The sequence below is a fragment of the Amphibalanus amphitrite genome, unplaced genomic scaffold (assembly GCF_019059575.1).
Source record: "Amphibalanus amphitrite isolate SeventyFive unplaced genomic scaffold, NRLGWU_Aamphi_draft 000421F_arrow, whole genome shotgun sequence".
Classification (NCBI taxonomy): Eukaryota; Metazoa; Arthropoda; class Thecostraca; order Balanomorpha; family Balanidae; genus Amphibalanus; species Amphibalanus amphitrite.
The window spans coordinates 38,520-47,971 of NW_024881915.1; the positions used below are offsets into that span (position 1 = coordinate 38,520).

Genomic DNA, 9,452 nt, shown 5'->3' on the forward strand with positions numbered 1-9,452 from the left:
CTGGCCCAGCTGCGGCGCGCCGGCCGACCACGACGCTGAAGAGGGCGCCGCTTGGCCCGGCTGCAGCGCGCCGTCCGACCACGGCGCCGAAGAGGGCTCCGCCCGGCCAGGCTGCAGCACGCCGGCCGAGCACGGCGCCGGAAAGGGCGCCGCCTGGCCCAGCTGCAGCGCGCCGGCCGGCCACGACGCTGAAGAGGGCGCCGCTTGGCCCGGCTGCAGCGCGCCGTCCGACCACGGCACCGGAAAGGGCGCCGCCTGGCCCAGCTGCGGCGCGCCGGCCGACCACGACGCTGAAGAGGGCGCCGCTTGGCCCGGCTGCAGCGCGCCGTCCGACCACGGCGCCGGAAAGGGCGCCGCCTGGCCCAGCTGCAGCGCGCCGGCCGACCACGGCGCCGGAAAGGGTGCCGCCCGGCCCAGCTGCGGCGCGCCGGCCGACCACGACGCTGAAGAGGGCGCCGCTTGGCCCGGCTGCAGCGCGCCGTCCGACCACGGCGCTGAAGAGGGCTCCGCCTGGCCAGGCTGCAGCACGCCGGTCGAGCACGGCGCCGGAAAGGGCGCCGCCTGGCCCAGCTGCAGCGCGCCGTCCAACCACGGCGCCGAAAAGGGCGCCGCCAAGCCCAGCTGCGACGCTGAAGGTGGCGCCACCTGCCCACTGGGCCACCGGAAACAGTGCGGCGCCGGCGCCCCCATGGGCCACCAGTCCTGCCGCGCCACTCCCCAGTTTAACTGTCTCGGGGCCACACCCCTCACGGGTACATCAGACGCCGCGACCACGCGCCCCTGCCGAATCGCGGCTACTCGAAATTTGCACAGCCTCTGGCCATATGTCCCGGCTGCTTGCAGCGAAAACAGATAACAGGCTTCCTCTTCTCCTTCTGAGCCCCAGGCTCTGAGGGTTTAGCTGTCACTTGCTGCGTCTGATCAAACCGCCTTCTCTGTCCAAATCTGCTCTTGGGTATTGACAGCGCATCAACTTTCTGCTCCAGTGCTGACACAACACCTGCCAGTCTTTGGATTTCACCCCTCAGCTCATCCTGTTCCAACGGCACGCGTCGGACTGCCGCTGGGGCAAACACCTGCTCAAGCCGTCTTGCCCTCGAGATGAGGTCTCTGTATGATTCTGATTGGTCACCACCAAGGAGAAGCTGGGCTCGCAGAGTGTCAGCCAACCCTCCATTGATGAAGTGGGTTTTGCACAGACTTTCGAGCTGAATCTCAGTAAAAGATGGATACGCCTTCCGCGCCAGCGTCTTCAGAGCATCACCAAACTCTGGGAGGGGCTCCCCTGCCAACCGCCTCCGAGATACAAACAGAAGAGCATAGTCCGACTCCAAGGCAGTTGCAGAGTATTCCTTTCGCAGGGCATCCTGCAGTGCTCCTACAGTGGTTTTCTCCTCAATGGGTAGACGGCGGAAAAAATCAAAAGCTGGTCCACAAAGTGCAGTAGGAAGCTGCAGAGCCTGAGTTTCTGGGCTCCAACCATTTGCCCTGGACACTACATCAAAATGATCCAGGAAACGTTCAACATTTCCCTGGCCATCAAACTTATCAATTTTGGCATGACCACCAACAGCCCCAAGTAGCTCTGGCTTAGTCTCCACCATACTTCTTGGCTTCAGATAGTACACACAGTCCGAGCTCCCAGGACATGCAGCATGCAAAGCTCACTTCATGCAACCAGATCATGCATGGCCATCAAGCGTGGGTCCATCTGGGCCGAATCAATCAGCTGCCACCAGTGTAATGTTCAGTTCAAAGCATGTATTCGGCCCAGATACAGGTCTGCCGGGGAAGGATAACACACAGTCACAACATGCACAGGACACATTCGTCACAATCTCATACCAAGTCAAAATAAAGTTCCTTTCTGGAAGATTACCCTCAGTCCCTCAGTACTTTTTATCCCAGCCCTGTGAAAACCTAATACTTCTAAGTTCTGAGTCCCTTCTGGCCATCCACAGAAAGAAATGCTGACAGCTTTGCTTGTGTATATTAGACCAATAATCACCATCACGAATGACTGAACACATGACATGATCACATCGTTGCATGGATTTTCACATTGACAATTTTACTTAAATCCTTTTTTCAAGAAATGCAAAGTAATGATGAACATCAAATTAAACATTAAGCTGATTTAGTGATCCAAGCTTTCTTCTCCAGTAGCAATAGAATGATCGCATGTTTCATTTGCCAGACACTGAGTACCTAATGCACATCACCATCTGCATATGCAAAGTAAAGCTGCCTGGGTTCGTTCATTCTAGAATTTTTCACTTGATAGTTAGCACTCATTGATCTTGCTGCTGTAAGTTATATTTCAATATTCATACCAATACATCAATACGCGTTCATCAGCCAACATTTACTGGCTTCATACTGCGCGTGCTCTTCAGTATTGATCTCCTGCAATACCTATTATAGCTTGTTTTCGGCCAATAAGCTCTTTTAATTTTACTTTTTTTCTTGCTGATAAGTGAGCCAGATCAACTTGCGTTTATCAACCAACATTTCCTAGCTTCAACCTGATATTACTCAGGACTCAGGACTCTTCAGTCTCCTGTACCTATACTTCAACTTGGGATTGTTTTCAGTCAACATGCTTCTTTAATATGACATAATTCAGTCACAAGGGATTCAAAACTTCCAACAAAACGACATACTAGAGTTCGAAAACCACCAGATAAACTTGAAAAATGCCTTGGAACGGAGCAGAACGGAGCCAAGTGGTGCTCAGGCCCATGTCGTCCCCTATCTCCGCGTGTGTCCACTAACACGAATGACGTCACGCATGTGGGCGGAGCTATGGGCGGAGCCTAACGCACGCGGCAGTCCAAGCCGCCATATTTGAATTTATATTTTAATAGAATCTTGCCGATATTTTGGGTGAAGTCAATTTATATGGATAGCTTGGTGACAGTTTAGCTATATGAATAATAATTTATTATGAATGTGCGTATATTCAGCTTGGAATTGCAATTAAAGTTCCGCACCGCATAGATTCGAACTCGGGACCTTTGGAATACTGCGCGGGCACGCTAACCACTACACTACCGCGACCGCGCGGCGGCCGGCGGCAGGGAGGCTGCGGAGACATGGGGGACCTTTTACGCTTTTGTGAAAAAAGCAAAAGATTTAGCGAAAAACACGTAATAGATAACTTGCAGAAAATTGTCTGCTCTTTCAGATAAGATACTTAGGTTTGATATATCTTGTGCAGACTTCATTCTACAGTGCTTCGAAAATCGCTCGTTTACATGGGGATTGAACGGGGCTTCGAGACTTGACTCCAAATGACGTCACGAGCTGACGTCACGAAAAGGTAGAATCGCCGGACGACCCTACCTGGTATATAGGGCCTTGGTGGTGCTGCTCCATTTGTTTGTTTACAATAATTGTAGTGCTGATGTATTGTTTTAGGACTCTAGCGGTCGGCTTATAAAAAATGAAACATTTTTACAAAATCTGTATGGCAATTAATATTTTTCTGAAAGAACTAAAATATTCAAGAGCCAAACACTATGAAATACAGGAATCGGAACGAAAAAGTAACCCAAAAATCCAGCCTAATAACCGACTCCTAAAACTGCGGCAAAATCAGCACTTTTCCCCGCAACTCGTTGTCCAGACGTAAATATGCTGGAGATCTATGAAATAGACGATAGTTGCTAGGCAACAGTAATAAGTGTTTCACTGATGAATATGAAGCATGTATTTTCTGCGTATGTTTTGTCTTCTGATCTGCTCTGTCTGATTTTGTTCAGAATTGGCAGTTGTTTTGATGTCAATGATCAACAGTTAGGGTATTCTGGACTATCATTGGGTAGAGAAGTGCTCATATCTATTCGACAGCTGAAAAAGTGAATGTTTGAACACAGCATAAATGTTTTTGGGCCGGGGACTATCTCACGCATTGTAGTTTGTAATTCTTATGTAATCGTGCGTTGTGGCCGAATGGTATTGGAGCGTTAGGACGATTCTTATTCATAAATTTCAATTTGATATAGTGGTAAGTTTCTCTTGTTTTCACTTATGGTAAAGAAATTGACATTTTACCTAACGCTCATGAATAGCATCAGCATTGCAAGCAAAGGCAAGGCCTGATGATTTCAAGTTAGAGGAGAGCTTTCGGGACATGCCTAAGAGCTGGACTTTTTGCACGCGTTCCCCGCCAGGGGGCGCCACTGAGGAAGCACCCTCTGACGTCACGATAAAACTGCGCGCACTGTGCGCACGGTTCTGTAAGCAAGTAATATAGTGGTGGTTTCATGGTGGAAATTGGAATAAGTATTTTCACGTTGTAAAATTTCAAGCCGTTTTTGTGAAATTAATTAGTAAATTCATTTCAAAAGTATTAATTTGAAGTGTAAAAGGAGAATAATTAGAAGAACATGGATATTTTTGTTCCAATAGCTTATTATGTGAGACATGATCGGTACTAACGGGTACTTCTAAGAAGTTAGTGAAGAAGTACCAAACAGCCTGCTCGGCTACGATCGTCAGCTGTCCTTTGGAGCTGGACTTCAACGCTGTAAAAAAAATATGTGCTGAATTAATTTTTAGTTTCACCAAAATATAAGCAATTTATCATTTCTTTTTCACTTTTGTAATTATTGTTGAGTGAAGAGACATGTTGTTAGCTCTGACAATATAAATTATTAATTAAAAAAACGAAATGCGACGGTAAGTATCTGCTACTAAATTATCACTTTAACCAAATACATGGAGAATCTTGCTACCATTGCTTATAAAACGTTCTTATCAATACACAAATGTTTTATTTTAGACAAGAAGGATTTATTTGCTTAAAGTCTTGCGTCATGTGCTACTGCTTTGATTCCAAAGACGCTCTCCGGGTCGGGGTAATTTAGTTCTTCATCGATCGATAAGAGATTTTGATTCCATTGATATCCAAATTGATAAGCTCGGCACCATGGAGTAAGGGCGTCCCCACAGGAGTGACGCAGGAAATATGAATGGCGTTTACACCGACAGTAGTTTCCCACAGCCGGCAATGGGAATCTCCTGTCGGTGTAAACGCCACTATAGTCCCATCCAGCTCAAACACTGGGGAATATCCCCGCACTTTTGAGGACGGAAATCTATGGACCTGCTCGAAAAATAGTGGATAAAGTACGGCGAGCTTTCAGTTTTATGGTTGGGTCTCCCTTCCGAGGCACATATTTACGGGGGATATTGGGTCATATTCCCCCGGCGTCCTGATGATCGGCGCCCAGCTCAACGTCGAAAGCGCCCTGATACGCGGCACTGCTATCTGTGAAGGTGCCCAGGCTGCTGCCGCTCGAATTTTGGTCGCCTCAACTTAATAAAACCTCCGTTGATGCCATCTCAGTTTCCTCGAGGTCAGGCAACCTTCACACGCCGTTGGCTACCTTGGCTGGCCGGCGACTCGTTCCCCTCGTGGCGACGCTCTTGACATCCAGTCAAAAGTTGGAGTGGCTGCCGGCTGGCGCCCCCAGTGGGGGCCGGGGAAGGGGCAGTGGGCCTCCACGTTGCTCTCTTCCCGAGCCTATGGTGACTTGGCTCAACTCTCCTCAATAGAATCTGGATTCTGCACGCTGTATTAACATGGGCGTAGACACCACTACGGACAATACGGACAGTGGGTGTGACAATCAGTAGTGCCATTCATATAGAGGGTGTCATATATGAGCGGAGAGGCAACAGTACAGCTGAGCGGAGAGACAACATTAAAACAACAGTACAGCTGGCGTTGCATGGAGCTGCAGGCAACCGGACAGCGGAGGCTTGCGAAAAATAAACAATTCGTCACTTCAACGTATAAACAATAGTAAAAGCAACATAAACACATATTCTCATGGTCGAACCCATGCACTAGCGGCTCACGGCGGGCACAGGCACGCAGTGCGGTAGCGGTACCGGATCACACGTCATGGGCGTTGTCTCAGCATAGGTTGTTCGCAATCTAGTTGAAGCCTAAGAAGACGGCCAGTGGGGTCTCACTGCTGCTGAGGCGACCTCGGAGACGATGCGTCGCCCCTCCTGTCGGCGACCTGCGGTGAGCAGGACTCCAGATAGCTGGCTGGCACGTTGCCGACACTGCCAGATGCTGTCAGCAGGCCTCACTGCTGCAAGTGATGTGCAGATGGACGCCAGGTGACTTCGTCTGCAGGCGATTCCGGAGACCGCGGCCTCACCAGGCAGTACCACCTGCATCGCCATGTCGGTGTTTCTAGAAATGGAAAAATAACAGTATTGGTGAAGGACAAGCAATACAATGTATTCTGTTTTCCTCTCTTGCAGGTATACGTAATCTACAATTATCATTGTTCCTATTTCATTCAAATGAACCTGAAAATTCCATATTGGTACATTGGTTGACTAAATTTGTGTAGTTGGGAACAGGGGCGACGCCACGTTGCGACGACTGGAGGGGACATTGACCATTTTGGAGGGGACGAGGACCATTTCAAGTCGATTCTTTCCATGCAACGCCATAGGCGTAACGCTAAAATTTTAAAAAGTGGAGGGGACGAGATCCCCTCCGTCCCCCCACCCTGTGGCGATGCCCTTGGTTGGGAAGCAGATTGTTTGAAATACATGTTTGGCTGAACAGTGCGGAAAATATTTCATTGATCACTATAGCTGCAACAAAAATACTGAGACAGAAAACATTTGCGCTTACCTGGCTCCTTAGTCAGTCCCGCACAACGGAAGTGGTACCATTTATCGCAGCCGTCGCATCCGACCATTGGTGCTGCACTGATGCTGCTGCACTCCCCACATTCCCAGTAGGTACCTTAGGAGCGTCTTGGCTGTGAAAAGATTACATGAGTCATGGCGCATACATGAATAGTAAGATGTTTTATATGTTTAACATCGCATAGCAAAGACACAACAGCTGGGAGTCAAGTGTAAGCCAAAGTGTAAGCCCTGCCATGTTTTGCAGACTGGATTTTAAGCAAGAAAAGCTTTGCTAAAAATGACGCTTGACGAAGCCTCATCCTACTGGGCTGTCTGACATGTCTCCCTGTAAAAAGCATGTGGCCCTTATATTGTATATATGATGAATATGTTAATAATGCAGAGAAAACACAGTATAAATTATACCCAACGTTTCATCTTAATCGACTTTGTCAAGGGTGTTTGAACAGCTTGAGATGAGTGAAGTGTAAGGGTACCTAGGTACATCTGAAAATAAACTGAATCTGCGTTCAATAAACATTGATTTTGATAATACATTTCACAAATAAACTGCTAATAACAATCATACTAAAATAGCACGACAGATAACTAACAATCGCATGAAGAGCTTCTTGATTCGCCTTGACATTGTCGTCCGAACGAATGTTGTCTGAAGTTACACATTTGTCTTTTCTGCGCAGCATTTGTGTTTGCCATTTACCGCACCAAATGTTCGCCAGCGGTGGTGACTTTTCCTTACCTGCTCACGAAACGTCACACACGACATGACGTCACCCGAAGACGTCATCAAAAAGTCCAGCTCTTAGGCGTGTCCAGCTTTCGGCCGTCGGCTTAGCACCTGCAACTCGCTTATATATTATTGCGGTACTTTTTGGTGCAATCATGTTGAAATTCACAATATTGACAACTCGTCTGGCTTGGAGTGAAAATATGTGTATTCGTATTTGTATTTTCAATCATGAGCGATCCACACATGGTGTAGCACAATGACTGAGGCCAGTTTTACCAACAGGAAAATAGCCGCCTGGCTGAACTTTTTGCCAAATGGCAATTTCACACACAGAGTGTTAACCTTAACGGTGTAGCCATATCTGCTTGTGCGCCCATCTCGTTTACGCTCTGTATGTGAAACAACCCTTAGGTGAAAAGTTCTGGCACTGGCAGGCAGGTATTTTTCTGTTGGTAAAACTGGCCTCAGCTCAGTAATGTCACATGCTGTGTCTATTCCTCTACATCAATATACCATGTCTTATCTCAATCTCATTGTCAGACCTGGGTGCCTGAAAATATCTACTCTAGTTGATGTGCCAGTCTATTCAGACCATGGTCTGGTCTGTTTTTATAGTTGCCTCATTTTATTGATAAGTTTATTAAGTTTATTTATATTAACTTATGACAAATGGTGATTTATTGCATATCATGTTGATAATTGTATTATATTTCACTTTTCAGGGCTTCTTATAGATACCTCAATGTCTGGAGGCACACTGACTGGTGTGAGAGTGTTTGTGAAGAGAAACTTTGTGTCAGTTATCTTTCCAATTATATGTTTTGGATCTATTGCTGCTGATTATTCACACACGAAAGTAAGTAGGTACCTGTTATCTTTTGCCTTGAATCTGAAAAAAATGAATACACTTACTAGGTATCTGTTATTAATAACAATAGGTTAAAACTGTCTTGACTTTTGTTCCCCACAGTTTGGATAAGAAAATGGGTGTTCATGGCTTACCAACATCCTTTCTTACCATACCATACCATATCATACCATACCAGAATTGCTGAATTCTGAGGACAGAAGTACAGAGCTGTAAACTGTTTATGGGTGACTGATCAGTGATCACTGCTGTTGCCTGTGGTGTGATGTGATGCATATGTTTGAAGCTAGTACTTCTAGTCTTCTTACCTACTTTTCTGCTTGCAGGCATGGAAAGCTAGCAAATTGGCAGCTGCACAGCCCGCATAATGTGGGCATTCCACAGAACAGCTTTGCTGCTAGCTTTACCCTTTTGTGGGCCACACCATGTCATCAGTGTGATATGAAGTTACTGAATAGTCAATAGGAGGCTGACTTGAATCATCAACAGTTTAAACCAACATGACCTGTCTGGTGATGTATTTGTTATTTTTATCATAACAAATGAGAGTATGTAACAGAACAATGGTCACATGGCTACTATTTACATACAAAGCAGGTTTGGCAGACCTGCTCTTTCCTTTGCAGTTTTGTTGTGCGAGTGAATGTACCTACTCTATTGAAGTAATATATTAACAAAATCCATCAATGTCTTGTTTGGGGCCCCAGCTCATGACCTGAGTAATGAGGTAAACGCTGTAGTATAAGCCTACGCTAACGGTAGAAGTAAATGTGTCCTACGACGGAGACACCGGCGCCCGACAACTGGGCCGAAACAGTTGGAGGCCGGTCAGAAGTCATGTAGGTACTCGTATTCCTCTACCTTGACCCGTCTCCTGCTCAAGGCGCGGACTCCGGCGCTGTTTGCCTTATACCAACTTCGTACTCTTAAGTCTGTCTTGATGGGCGTTTAGCACCTTCAAATCGGTGCGAGGGACGTGTGAATTCATAACGAAGATGGCTATCTGGGTTAACGTTACCATTTCATGGGAGGGTGGGGGGAGGGACACCGGACATATCACTTAGCTTTTTAAAGTAGACCGTCAAGTGGCGAATGTTGTCCTATAATGCTTTTAACGTTCCGCCACAGGCAAAGGATAAGAACAAGAGTAAAGTAACGCTCGACCAT

At 47.1% G+C, this 9,452-nt stretch overlaps 1 long non-coding RNA gene across 1 annotated transcript; it reads left to right on the plus strand.

The window, feature by feature from the left end:
• Positions 1-3,727: 3,727 nt before the first annotated feature.
• LOC122391102 lies at positions 3,728-8,968 on the plus strand. Its single transcript, XR_006258274.1, has 3 exons — positions 3,728-4,009; positions 8,140-8,273; positions 8,612-8,968. It is a non-coding gene; the product is annotated as an uncharacterized LOC122391102 (long non-coding RNA).
• The last annotated feature ends 484 nt before the right edge of the window (positions 8,969-9,452 follow it).